The following is a 15,000-nucleotide window of genomic DNA, read 5'->3' as shown; positions in this document are numbered from 1 at the left end:
GGTTGTACACCGCTGATTTTGCTGTCTTCGTTTTATTTCATTCATGCTGAGCTGCTGTTACATTTCTTTTCAAACAAAATGGTAAAAGAAAAGCAAAGTAAATTTTTAGTCAAGGTAGCAACTGGATTGCCGCGTGCGAACTCACTTCTAGAGCCTTAAAAGTGGTGTCAAGATACATTGATTTACCTGGAAGATGTCCTGGTATTAGGTGCAACAGCACAGTTCACAGTTCTTTCCCCAGTTGTCACTAAAAGTAAAAATAAACAAAAAGAGATAGAGCGTTTCTGCTGAGAAAGGAAAGCTTCGAAATTTAACCATGTGCAGATATGATCCCAAGGTAGAACTTTCTCTTTGGTCTTGGACTCCCAGGAGTGATTAGCATTTAAATTCCCCTCATAATTTCAATGAAATGCCAGTCAGACAGATATTGAGAATGAAGATAATTATCACATAAAGAGGGGTGATCTTGGTACATTGTTTAACACCAAATTCTCGTAAATACCCAACAAACAAATCTATAGTACTAGTTAGGAGAATGAACGTTTCGATCTTGGGAATGAAAGGGTCTAAGACCTTGAGTGTGGGTTTGACTGGTATTGAATTCAAGACCTCATTTCTAGCCATTGGACTTACCTGTCGGAGGTTTGACCAGTACATTTTGAGGGGACAAGACTGCAGCCACTGGCAATTCCCAACTCGTCAACGCAGAAATGTCTGGAAATAAGTATTCCCAGGAGTTACAACGTTTCAAACAAAGCGGTTAGAGGGTGTTCTAACGTTCAAGCAACTTCAGTGTCGATGATTTCAATTGAAACATTTGACACCAGAGAAACAAGACCAGAGCGTTTGCTGGGCTCTGGAAACACATAAAGCTACCTGGTACCACAAATCCACGGCTTCCTGCGATAACCTCCGTCAATTTCGGCTGAGAAATAATGATGCTTCACTATTATGGTCAACCGATGATGCCAAACCACCATCGGATACAATGTGTTCTATACGCCTCTCCGGGTTGTTTCTCAGCACCCAAGTGGCTCTTTTATCCTTTGGCCATGGAACACCAGCTTGCAGGTGAACATGAGGCACAGAGTTATCCAGGGGCTTGGTAGGTCATTCCTATACAACGCCATGCTGGACCACATGGTCAAATAAAATTAAGGCCACTCATATGTTGTGCCACATGGCCATCATCATACAGTGCCAAGTGTTCAGTGCCACCTCCATATGGTGCCAAATATGGTCTGCAATAGGCTCTTGCTGTACCTGGGTACACGAACCCTGTTCATTTGTAAGATCTGCAATTGACTGTCCAGATCTCGGCTCTGTTCCTGAGAGACAAACTGTTGAAACCTCTGAAGATCCAGAATGGGCTGGAAGGAAGAACTTGTGTGTTTTGTTGCATGGTCAGTAGGTGTTCCGGAAGACTGGTCTAGAAAATTGGAGATCAGCAATTCAGGGGCGTAGCCAGGATTTCTAGGAGGGGGGGTTCCAAATTGGTTCTAACGAAAACGGTTGGTCTAAAAATACAAGACTTTGGCGTTTACGCTATGTAAACATAAGACGCCTTGGTTTCCGTTGAGCGAACGTGCTTATCGCTTCCTCGATATTTATCTCTCGGTGGTAATTGATGCTCACCAACGCCAGCCCAGCCTCTCGCTCGCTTGACATGGTCAACCTCAGGTATGTTTTTAACCTTCTTAGTGTACTGAATGAGCGTTCACATTCAGCTGACGTTATCGGCAACGTGCACAACATGCAGATCAAGGTGTGGATGTTAGGAAAGAACTCTAGATCGCATACACCTTATTCCAAAATGGCAGCCATTTTAGTATTCTTTTGTTTCATTGTAAACTGGCCCTTTTGGCCTCCCTTTCAAACGTAGAATTCAAAAGAATATTTAACCTTGAACGAGGCCAACAGGGCCACTTGTAATCAAACAAAAGAATACTAAAATGGGGGCCATTTTGGAGTAAGGTGTATGCTGCGAATGTCTGAACTGCACTGGTGGGGAGGTCGGCATCCTCAGTGCCGCACCACTTTCTCTTCCATCGCAGGAGCTCAACATCAACCACATGAGGAGAAGGAAGGTCGTTCTCAAAAAACTCCAGCGCTGCTTCAATGTCAGGATTTCTGTCTCCTGTCTCCGAAAATGCAAGTGAAACGCAAATAGATAACACAATGACGTTCACTGTACTTATTGTAAGCATAGAACAAAACGAAGAATTTCAGGAATCGAGAGTCCATTACACTCTTGCTGGGATAAAATCACTGTTAAAAATAGGAGAGGGGGGGTTCCTTGGCTCGAGAGGGGGGTCCCGGAACCCCTGGAACCCTCCCCTGGCTACACCCCTGGCAATTTCAGCCCTTTGGCCTTTCTCACCCGAGTAGCCCAGCAAAAGTGACTAACACTTGTAATCACGGAAGTTAAACTTGCATCAATCACTATTGTTCTCAATTTAATGGCTATAAACGCCCTTGTACGACATTCATAAAACTTATTCGCACCCCACATCAAGATTTACACACATAAGAGCTTTGTTCTGGGTTTGGAAAGAGAGCCAGACTTCTAGAAAAGATTACTGCAGCCCAGTCAAAATGTGCCGGCAGCCGGCTATTTGGCCGCCTACACGAGTTTGCTTCGAGTTGTTGATCATCATTGTGAAGTACAAATTATACTAATAAAGTGTGTCTTTGGTAGTGTCATAGATAAACAGGGAGGTACAGATGTAGACGTAGCAGCAAGAATTGATAAGGCGAGGGTAGCATTTAACATGCTCAAAAACATCTGGGCGTCTAAAGAAATCAGGACACAGACAAAGCTACGCATCTTCAATGCCAATGTAAAATCAGTTCTCCTCTATGGATCTGAGACGTGGAGGCGGACAAGAAAGGCACTCCAGAAGATCCAGACCTTCATAAATTGTTGCCTGAGACGCATCTTTAACATTAATTTTGGTGGCCTGAGAAAATTCGCAATGAGGAGCTTTGGCAGCGTGGGGAACAACAACCGGTAAGTGAACAGATCTTGAGAGGGAAATGGGGCTGGATTGGTCACACCCTGCGGAAAGCGCCAAACAACATCACACGGCAAGCTCTGAGGTGGAATCCTCAAGGGAAGAGGAAGAGGGGACGCCCCAGAAACAGCTGACGACGGGACACTGATGCGGAACTGAAGCTGTTAGGATACAACTGGAAAGAAGCTGAACGAAAAGCCCAAGTTCGAGTTTGCTGGTGAAGGGTTGTCGATGGCCTATGCTCCACCTGGAGCATTTGCATGGGGAAAGCTGTAAAACAGATGTTGTTAGAAGACATGAGGAGTGCTAGTTGCTTTGGACTGTTGATTGATGAAGCAACAGTAATTGCGATTCTGTCTCAACGAATTTGTTTTATTCAATATGTGAATTCATCTGGGTATCCTGAGGTAAAGTTCTTAGCAATAAGAAATCTTTTAGAAGAATTTGATTCGTGTAATGCAGAGGCAATTGTTGACACAGTCCTTAAGGTACTACAGAAAAGTGATCTACCTGTCTCACAGCTGAGCGGCTTAGCTACAGACGCTGCAAGTGTTATGCTGGTTAAGGAGAATCGGGTGTAGCTGTCAAACTCAAGGAACGAAATCCCAAGTTGATAAACATACACTGTATATGTCATAAACTGGCTCTCGCTTGAGTTGACACAGTTTCAGAACTGAAGTATATCAAGTTCATTGAAACGACTCTACGCCAACTATAGCTAACTATGGCAATGGCTTGAGAATTCACCAAAGAGACTTGCAGCCTTTCTGAAAGTTCAGGTCAATTTGAAAAGTACCAAGAATGTGACAGACAAGGCAACGAAAGTAATTGCAAGAAGGTTGAAAAAGGCATGCAGTTCACACTGGCTGAGTTTTGACAAATCTGTGTTTGCTGTAAAGCAAGAATATGAAAGTTCATTTCAGACTCTTAACACGTTTCAAGATAGTGTGATGCAGCAGCTTGTGGCTTCCTCCAGAAGTTGAAACAAGTCAAGTTCCTAGGAACCATCTACATCCTTGCAGAGCCTTCCAAGCGGGCAAGTTCAATTTCTCCACAATACTGCTAGCTGTTGCACACACCAAATGGCAGTTTGAAAAAATAAAAGCAGAAAGCACTGCCTTGGATGCCCCAGAAAAGGACATTGATGATGTTGGATTCATTTCTACACAAGTAAAAATGTCCAGAAGGATCCAGAGGGGATGCAGATGAACTTGTCAGGATTCAACGAAAGTACATTGACAGCCTGATTAAGAACATTGATAAGCGTTTAGAATCTTTGCAAACAAATGGTATCTTGTTAGCCTTTGGTATATTTGATCCAGTTTTAATGCCTGGAACAGATGGTGCTGGTTTCAAAACATATGGACAAGACAAGGTGAAAGTGTTGGCCTCCCACTTCTTCCCTGCAGATGCAAACGACAAGTTGCAGTCCCAGTGGAACCAAATTAAGTACCATGTTAATGAAAAAACAAAGCAACCCCAGAGGAAGTAAGGAATGGCACAAGTGACAGCTCCAAAGCATGGTTCTTGTCTCAACTGATGAAGAATAAAGGGAATTATCAGCCATTTTTTGATATGCTGCTTCAAATTGCTGAGATTGCCTTGACATTGCCTGTCAGAAATGCCTGGCCTGGGAGGGGGGCAAGTGCAGTGAAACCTGTGAAGACCAGACGTAGGAACTCATTGCAGAATGAAATGCTGGAAGCTCTGCTCATGGTGTTGATCAATGGCCCTTCAGTGAAAGACTGCAATCCAGTGGTGAAGTTGGCAGTAAAGATGTGGTTATCAGAAAAAAAAAAGGAAAAAGCTTCCCCCCGTGAAGATAACAAAAATTCCTGTCATGGACAATGGCCAGACTGCAGGTTTGGCAAGAAGACAGCCAAACAGGTGTTGCAGTCCTTGAGCCAGCTGAGCCCATCCTAGAAGTGTCTTCATTTGCTGCTCATCATCATCAGCAGCAGACAGTTCAGGAGGAAGTAGCTGAAATAGGCACTCACTTAGATCTACCCCCTTGCAGTCCTGACTCAGAGTCAGAGAGTGACTATGCAAGTGACTGTGAATTTTAACCATTTTCACCCTTTAACTTCAGCAGTTAATTCTCCCATGGCTTTTTTTCAAATCACAAAATTAGTAATTTGTAGGTACTTGGGCTACTTGAGGTACTTGAAGTACTTCGGGTTTTTGAGGTACTTGGGGTACTTGAGCTACTTAAGCCACATTATAGGGTATCATATATGAAGTACCTACCGCTCAGTAAATATCCACCACTAGCCACCTCCACTTCGGTGAATAGTTGTTAATTATTCACCTCCAGCAATTCACACAGAATTTGCACCTGAAACTGTTGTAATCTTTGCAGACTGTTGTGATCCTTTTGTGCTACGCTATCTCGCTGATTGAGTATATACTAAAACAACTACTGTATTCAACTCAGCGTCGGTGGCTGGTGGTGGTTATTTACCACTAGCCGCATCCGCTTCGGTGTGTAGTTGTTAAATGTGTTGAATAATGACTGCGAATAGTATGGATGTTGATATTGAAAGAGAAATTTAGGGATGTAATCTGTAATGCAGTACAAACAGAGTTAGTTCAGTTTGTTATGACTCAGGGGCACCCAACGAGAATATAGTTCAAAACCACCTGAAACATAGCATTGTTAAACATATTTTAGTATTTAAACGACAGATATAGGCATATTTTTATCCCCTAAAAATTTTTCATCTGTTCGGATTTCCTAGCTGAAAGTCTAGTGATCCGAAAAGTACAGGTATCAAAACTTACCTTTTTCGAAAATCTCAGCCAGAAAAAAGGCTCCCGAAAATTCTAGGTGACCTTTTTAGGGTAAAAATCTGCTAAAAATGGGCAATCATACCATTTTTTAGATGTTCGAAAATCCTAGGACAGGCAGGCAAGGAAGAAATTTTAAAAGAAATATTCCGAAAATTCTAGATCTCAAATCGTCTTCCGAACAGATATTTTGCGAAAATTGACGTTGGGTGCCCCTGATGACTGCCTAGTCAATTACATGTAAGTAAATGCAAAAGGACAACTGGCTGTCCTTCTCTAAACTGAAGCCTTCAGTTGAACTGTAATATATTATGATACATTTGTCAACTTTCAGCAACTGAGTCAGTGTCAAAGCTTCATGTTCAGTTTTTAATTGTTTCTCACTTTCATAGTTGAGAAGTCCTTGCTTGTACTATAATTATATCATTTTTTTTCCAATAATGCTTCTGGCGTAATATAACTTCAATTTGAAAACTTAAAGTCTTGTTTGACTCTTCATTACTGTTATCTTTAATCATGCTATCTAATAGGGCCTCAGTTTACCCTAAAATGCACCAGATGCAACCATCTGAAGCCACTATTTTCAAACTTTTCGGGGGGAACATGCCCCCAGACTCCCCTAGTATGCAAGGGCCAGAGGCCGTTGCAGCAGAGGCCTTTGACCTCTGCTGCCTATTACTAAGGCCAGCTTGCCTACTACTCAAAAACATTTTGACTGGGCTGATTACTGATACTGACTATAAAGTGTAGAAGATAAGCTTAAATCCTTAATCTTTAATAGAAGTGGAGAAACCTTTCCCTCTTGTTCTGCAAAAAATTGCAAAGAGACAAATACAGTACCTCCTTTGTCATCATCTGACAGCTCATTCAATCCTGGTGTTCTCAAGATTATCAGAACCATGATGTGATGGATGAGTTGGTGTCTCTGGGGCTTCAGCCACAGGACCAGCAACATACATGTATCTAGAAGATTAATACATTTTTACCATGTATCAAAACATATCTCAGGAGGATCTTTGAAGATTCCTCCATGGAAGGGTGTTGTGATATTTGAACCCCCACCTGCATGGGGCCCCTTTGGAATTTTGAACATTTTTAGAGAGTTTATATAAAACATTCTGGCCACATTGAACCCCCACCCCTCTGGGATTGTCATTCATCTGCAATCACTTTTGTCAAGCTTATCATAATACTGGTTTGATATTAAACTTTATAACGCACCCATTAATTTTCGGGCAATTTTATTGGCCCTAGTTTACGTCACGTGGTGCAGACTCACAGGACAGTTATCATGCAATAACCCCTGTTTGCGTGGATATTTGCCCTGCAAAATGCTGTAGCGCTGATTTCCCTTGAGTGGAAAAATGGTAGAAAAAGAGTTTTCATTTTACATGGAAGAAATTTAACAAACTCGTTTTCTGGATTGTAGTTATAGTGACATTAGAAAGCTGATAACAAATGCTTTTTGGGAAAGGGCAAGGAAGTCAACAAAATATGCTGTCAAAGTCTTTGAAGGTGAAGAAAGTTATGAACAGACTTTATAAGATTTAATCCTATGTAAACTTAAAGTGAGTCATTTTATAGAGTAGAGAATTTAATACACAGTGTTTACTAACTATAAAATAAACCAACTGTTCAAAGGAGAGAAAAATTCCAGCTGCATTTCAGCAGCATGTATTTTTAACAGGTCACAGGTCAGATTTACAGGTCACTGTTGCAACAATGATAAAACATTACCCCAACCCTTTACACTGTATTAATGCTAACCCTAGGCTCAACGACCATTAGTATCACCCAACTAGTGGACTAATGCAAATTCTGCATTTTGATTGGCTATGCTACTAGAGGACTATTAGTAATAGTACTTGAGTAGCGAAAAGGGTGACGCTTTCTTTTAATTCGTTTAATTCCCAATTAAATATTTCTTTAACTTGCATTTGCTAACTTTATTATTGCCTTTTCTGTCCGACTAGTTCCAAGGGTGATACTAAAACAATAATTTAGACCCTCCACCTTAAAGGGCCATAGGTTAATAGCCCATGAGGCGAAGCTACGGGTCTAATTGTTAATTATTTAGGCCTAATGAGGTTACATTGGGAAAGTGGCAGGGTTGTTCTAGTGATGTTAAGACAATTTATTGACCTGAAAACCTGGGCCCGCTTATTCAAAAGTCGATTAACGCTAACCCCAGATTAAAATTAACCATGGAGTTTATTTCTCTACTCCCAAATGCTGTCCGTGTTCAATGCTGATATTTGGCAAAACTTTACAATAGAATTAGTCAAGCTTGAAAAACAAAAATAAGCAAACAAAACTTTCACCAAAACATTGAAGACATGAAACAAAAGTTCATGCTAATCGTGGATTAAGTTAATCGGCTTTTGAACAACCGGGCCCTGACCTGTAAAAAATACCTGCCTGCATTTCAGGCATTTGAAAATGCTGACAATACTGTCATCCAGACTTTACACATTCTGTATTTCGTGGTTGAAACAGTGATAAGTGTTTTCGACTCACAAGCGATTACCTGCGCGGTAGATTACAGTGTACCCGCATCGGTCATTTTTTGCAATAACAAGAAAAAAATTTCAACAGATTACCCGCACTAGCAGATTACCCGTACCCAAAAACAAAAGAAATTCGTGAACTCACAAAGTTATCTGCACGAGCGACCAACAGTCGACCGACTGTCGGCCGACAGGTAGCCTATATTTCGGGCAAAACCTATTGGCCGTCTGTCGGCCCAAAGGTAGCCTATCTGTCGTCTGTCTGCCAACAGACAGCAGACAGTCGGCCGACAGGTTTTTTGGGTAGCTCTTCTTCACAATTACTGAACTGCTTGCGGAAAAAATTAACACATTACCCGCGAGTAATCGCCCGGAAATTACGGTAAGTATATTAAGCTTGGACCAAACCCAAGTTTATTTATTTTTTCTGGCAATCAACAGCCATATCTCCTTCATAGAAATTAAGAGCCTCATTACTGTAAGAACCAACTTAGCCTAAATTGTCAATAACTACATGTAGCTCAAAATACAACAACCTAGTTTGTAAGAGTTCAGAAAATCTTGGTTCTTATAAGTGGGTTTTTAATGTATTGCAGACTTCATTTTCACGATACGCATGCCTGTAAATGCAATTTTACTTCTTCCTCTCAAATACAGTATTCACATGACAAAATATTGTTTGCTTTAGACCTTACCTGTTTCCTTCCTAGGTTAGCTTGGGCTGCATTTATACAGTGTAGTTGGAAATCCCATGAAAGCCTGCAAGGAAATACAACTTTGTTTTATTAAAAGAAAAACATGGAATACTCATATATATTTAGTAAATTAGAATTACACAACTCAAACTCATGACGGAGCTAACAAACTGAAAGGATACTGGTCAGTTCCAAGTTTCTCAATAATTATTAAATTCCATTGATAAAAGAGGGGGGGCAGATGATAATGAATATCACAAGTTATCTCTGTTTATGTGATTAATCAATAACTGTGTGTACTGAGCAAAAGTCAGGAATCTCATTGGTTGGTGTGAGTGCCTAAATGGCTTTATTAACGCACTATTTTTGTGTGCCATTGACTTTTCCCTACCCCCCCTTCTTATGGAGCTAAGGCATTATCAAGAATTCATTCACCACTGACGACATTAACTGCAACAATGACAATTAATGCAGAGATTCCGGCCCCTTTTGAAGGAAAATAGGGAGTGCTTTTTAGCGCCAAGGGCGCCAGCCTCTTGGGGGTATGGGAGTACAGCACAACCCCCAGGACAGTGTTCGACACTAAGGCATGCCCAATTGCCCGAGGCAAGCGAAATTATCCGTGGGCAAGTAAAATAAGACTAAGACTTGCCGGATCGGGCAATCAGAAATTTTGTTTGACTAATAAATTATTTTGCAGAACGATTTGATTTGCAACAAAGAAAGTGACTAATAGTATGATGTAGTCGCAAACGCGATAAAAAATTAACAACATTACATTCCTTTCCTGTTATTTATTTTTCTGTTAAAAATATATTGGTACAAACCTAAAAACAGGTTGGAATGAGGAACATGTTCGTAGCCGTGCGAAAGGAATGCTTGTTACAATGGAACCCAGTTTTCGCATGGCCAAATGCGCTAAGATACTTTGACATCGAACAAACCTGTAAATGAATTGTGAAAATGAGTCTTTTTGAGTTCCATTTTTCTAGAAAAGGCGAAATGGTGGTGACAATGATGAAGGAAATTCATGCAATGTTCTCTATTGCCTTGATCTGGTGGCAAAGCATTTACTAAGTTACTTAACTTAACCCTTTCAGCCCCGATAGTGCCAAATGGCACTTATAGATTTTACTCTGTCTAACGCCGGACGATTTTACTCGTCAATGGGGAACCCCTCGGGGCTTAAAGGGTTAAGTGACCAGTGAACACCAAATTATCACTGAGATAACAGTTTGTTATAGCTTTCATTAATCCTCTTTCGTGGACCGACAAAATTGACATTTTTACAAGCTTCCTTTGAGTTTTGATGGGCAACAGGTCTTTAGAAGGTGGGCAACCAAAAAACAAAACTGGTTGCCCAAAGGGCTTGCAAATTAGTACGAAAGTTAGTGTTGAACACTGCAGGAAATTCAATTTCTCTCAAGTGGCATTTCCTGCATTGAACATAATTTTTGTGGTATGCTATAAGGTCTTTATTCTTATCACAGATATGTTAGGGCTTGTCTTTGGATACAGGAAAGTGTAGTACATACCGTTTTAAATTAGATGTCAAAAAAAAAAACTTAGTCAATTTTTTCCCTTGTTTTCAGAATTTCGTTATAAATCAGGAGATCAATCTGATAAAAATCGGGGGAGAGGGAGGCAACACATCAAATCGGGAGGGTTGGAATCTCTGTTAATACAATGTTATGAGTACCTTTCCGTTAAGTCTTTGACAAGCGACAACTGGCTTGGTCTGTCTCGGGGAGTACATCCTGCAGCTAATACAAGTGATACACTGTCAATACACACAATTTAAGCTAATTAAGAAAAATGCTGTAACTGGAAGATCATTTTGGGGTGATGGCAAAGCATCATTGTCCTGTGGATTTGATTCATAGATTTTTTGGTCATTCAATTGTAGCTTCAGCTTGTTGGGTCTCCGACACAACTTCAGGCACACCTACAGCTGTAGTCTGAATACCTTATTCCTCCTTTCCAAGAAACAACAACAAATTTCATTTGCAGTTATAATAATTATTCTCAAGCTGAATTGGGGTCAAGTTTTTTTTACTTCCTATGTTTCTTTTTTATCCAGTTTTGTTTTATTTCAGCTGAAGAGCTATTTACCCAATTTCATGATCAATAATTAATTGATATTTCACACAAAATAACGTTCAAACCGATGAAAACTAATGCTACAAGTATCAAGACTGCATTTCACAACAAGGAATAACCATGGATTTCTTTGGAATGCTAGATGTAATTGCATATGGCTTACCTTATCGTGACCTTAACCCTTTCACTCCCAAGAGTGCCACTTATAGATTTTACTCTGTCTAACGCCAGACGATTTTACTCGTCAATGGGGAACCCCACGGGGGTGAAAGGGTTAAAGAACTTCTTGAACCAGTCTACAGTAATTTACATCTCTCAGCAGTATCTGGAGTCTGATCAATTGAATCTAGAGAAAAAAAAAGGAAATCAGCCTTATAGCTGTATGATGTAAGAGTTGCTATTAGGCCATTGTGCAAAAATAATGCTGTGCATTTCTTAGTAGTTTCAAAAATCAAGACAACAGACAAAACGAGGGTATTGAAGGAATGACAAGGGAACTGAAATTTTAATCATTGGTATAATTCCAGTGATGTTAGAACGGGTTTTCAAACTGATGTTTGTAAATTTATTCTTTCTTGTTTGTTTAAAAACACTGTAAAATTTTAAATAAATATGAACACAGTGTAATTAAACGCTACAGATAAATAATATATGCAACTATGATCACTTAATAAAATATAGTTATGACCAATGTAAAAACAATTAAATATAGAGTAGTTAAAGGTGCAGTAACAGCAAGTAAATTTCACACCAAAACGAAAGGATTATATGCAAAATGATAACATTGTGCCTAAAAATATGATTGCGAGTAAGAAACTAATTGAGTAACAATAAATACCTAACTAAAACTAGAATCCTGCCCAGGAATTACTTGCAGCCTTAAAAGTTTGTACCTTGGTTTACCACCTTGATAAAACGTGCAACCTTCCTGAAATTCGCTACCTTGATCAAATTTGCAACTTGTAAAAAAATTCTTTTTTGGTTGATGCGTGCTCTATCATGAGCCTTACTGTGCACGTGGGAGCTTAATTATGAGTCAACAGACAATTATTAAAGAAGATCTAGAAAAGTCTGGCAATAGTAAAAATAACCAAGAAAGACTGACATCAATTGAACAGTTACTACGATCAATAAATCAATTCTTATTTTTCTTCAGATTTTGAAAGTGTGTTTGCTTAACACTTGACTGGCAAAATTTTGAGCTTTGATTTTTATTCAAGGAATGATGAAGGAAAGTAATGTAAATTTGAAGTATGGGCTATAGACAAGATTCAGGCAGCTTTTTAATCATGGGACGCAAACCCAGACCTCCATGATGCCAGTGCATCATTCCTTTCAAGGAAACACATGAGCCCAATGAATTTTGGGCTGCTCACATCTGTGTGGCTTCATAGCTCAGTTGGTAGAGTATTGCGCCAGCATTGCAGGGGTCAATGGCTTGGGTCCCATTAAAAAGCCACCTGAAGTTTTAGGAGTCTACATGTATAATCTTGAGACAATTGATTAAATTGTCCAACTAACTGCTAGGTCACCTCAATGTTTTGTCTATAAGCCACACTTCAAATACACATTTCTATCCTTCATCATTCCTTTTACGAGAACACATGAGCCCAATGAATTGGCCTGCTTACAACTGTGTGACTTCATAGCTCAGTTGGCAGAGCATTGTGCCGGCATCATAGAGGTTGTAGGTTCGGGTCCTGTCAAAAAGCGGTGGGTCTAATCTGCAGGTCACAGGTCACAGGTTGCAGGTCATTGTTTCACCAAATTATACAGAAAGTATCCTTAGGCCTAAGGTTAGCTTTTATGAATGTTTAGGATACTTTCTGTATTGGTGAAACAATGACCTGCAACCTGTGACCTTTGACCTGCGACCTGCAGATTAGACCCGTCGGTCAAAAAGCCACCTGAATTTTTCAGGTGCTTATAAGAGACAATTTTTTAAAATATTATTGTCCAGATGAGGATCACTTCAATGTTTCGACTTTAACAAATGCTTAATGATAACAGAAGATATTACATATAAACCAAAGTAAATAAGATGATAAGTAACTGAGTAGAAAATAAACAAACAAACAAACACAAAGCCTTCAGCTGGAGCTCAGGCATTATCATGAATACACTATTGATGGTAACGCCGTCAGGGACAACAAACAAAGACCCTTTTCCAAGCCACAAACAAAGACTCATAACCAAGCAGAAACTCAACAGTCGCTGTGTGGTTTTCAATGTGAAAGAGGCTCTTTTCGATCATTTTATCGCCGCCTGACATCCCTGGTAGAGCTTCGATCACGTGGCTAGTGGATTGAAATGAAAGAAAAACCTTTGTCCTTGAATTCTACAGTGGAATTTTAACTGTGGGAACATTTTAACTAAGAATGCTTGACTCCATTTGGTGGTCTTGTGAGAATTAAGTGGTATTTAATTATAACCGTTGACAACCAAGGAACTGATAATGGCTTAATTTGCATTGAATCTCGGGGAAAAACCACACAGGAAGGAAGCGATCCACAATGGCAATAAGGTTAGGCTTTTTAATTGACAATTTTTTCGCAAACTTTTCAGGTGTTTTATCGGGATTCCCACACAGATCCTTATAATTTTGTTGGTTTTCCCTCACACTGAGCTTGAGGCACCTGTGTTGACGGCATTAAATTCAACAATGAGAATAAATGCAATGAGTAACTTTCTGTAACTCTTTGACAGTTGACTGACATGGCTTGGTCTGTCTAATGGAGGACATCCTGGAGCTAAGAGAAGTGACACACAATATGTAATGTTCAGATTAAAAATAATAATTGTTTTATTGAAATTATGGGAGACCTCTTACAAGTTACTTGCTGAAAGCAGTCGAACTGCCGCAGTATAAATTACTCACAGCCATAAATGATAAGCAGATCACACCAGTAAACACTCACCCATGTAGCTGGCTGATTGACTCTGAGAGCCTTCCCCTAGGTAAGGACTTTGACATGTATGCATCGCCCCATGGTCGGGAATTGGACATGTCCGCAATCTTGGAACACTGAGAGAACCTAGTGATGAGTTATCCTCAACCTTGGTTATGATGAGACTTCTTTGGTTTTCCCAATTTTTCTGGACACCACTGGTGATCGGACACTGAAAAACACAGACTGTGCAGACCATCTGTAAAATGAAAATTTGGTTAGCCTGAATTGGGCCTAAATAACATTTGGCTAGCCTAATTAGGCCTAAATAAAATTCAGGTTAGCCTGTTTACGGTTAGCTCTCAATAATATTAAGGGTAACACCATATTTTACCCCTGGTCTGCACGGTCTGCACAGTCTGCAGTCTGCATTTTGGCGTGACCGACTGGTGATAGAAAGGTAAGCAAATCCGTCTTCAGGGGCAGATTCATACCGGTTTCCACCTTTTTACGAAGGCTATCAGAAACATGAGAAAGTGGACTTTGAGAGTTAAAATCTAAAAAATTTCCTAAGAAACTTTATTGTTGTTTTCGACGCCGGTCATTATTTTATCCTGGATCCACCCCTGGTCTTGTCTTTTTGTAAATAAGGACCATCACTTCTATCATTCCTTGCTGGAGTGTTCACAAGTACGAGAATGTTTCTTTCTATTTTTTTTTCGTGATTGCTTTTTGTATATTTCTACATATTCATGAATTTTCCACTCTACCATCGTGCGTCCTTGATTGATTCGAAAGCCGGTTAATATTGTTCAAGGCTGCTGCTGTCTAAGCAAATTTTCCCCGAGCCCTTCGGGCTTCCAACGTTGAAAGTTCATAGCCTAAGTCATTTTTTCAAGAGTCCAGAATGAATTAATTAAAAGTAAGGATGAATCACCTTGTGATAAGCCAGGCGCCTGTTTGGGCTACTCGTTCAAAAATTTGGTCGCCCACGCTCGCAAGTAAGGCG

General features: G+C 40.1%; 1 long non-coding RNA gene across 1 annotated transcript in view; it reads right to left on the bottom strand.

Moving 5' to 3' along the window:
• Nucleotides 1-15,000, bottom strand: part of LOC138010879 (uncharacterized) — a 30,670-nt gene that overhangs the window by 15,016 nt on the left and 654 nt on the right. Inside the window, exons 2-9 of the long non-coding RNA XR_011124578.1 lie at nucleotides 14,022-14,250; nucleotides 11,267-11,449; nucleotides 10,703-10,766; nucleotides 9,831-9,947; nucleotides 9,004-9,067; nucleotides 6,642-6,764; nucleotides 187-247; nucleotides 1-65 (exon numbers count right to left, since the gene is read on the bottom strand). The exon at nucleotides 1-65 is cut by the window's left edge and continues 52 nt beyond it. This is a non-coding gene — a long non-coding RNA (uncharacterized lncRNA). The remainder of the gene's footprint in view (nucleotides 66-186; nucleotides 248-6,641; nucleotides 6,765-9,003; nucleotides 9,068-9,830; nucleotides 9,948-10,702; nucleotides 10,767-11,266; nucleotides 11,450-14,021; nucleotides 14,251-15,000) is intronic.

Source organism: Montipora foliosa, chromosome 7, assembly GCF_036669935.1.
Source record: "Montipora foliosa isolate CH-2021 chromosome 7, ASM3666993v2, whole genome shotgun sequence".
NCBI lineage: Eukaryota > Metazoa > Cnidaria > Anthozoa > Scleractinia > Acroporidae > Montipora > Montipora foliosa.
Note: the sequence above shows the minus strand (reverse complement) of the source record. Positions and strands in the feature narration are given on the sequence as shown.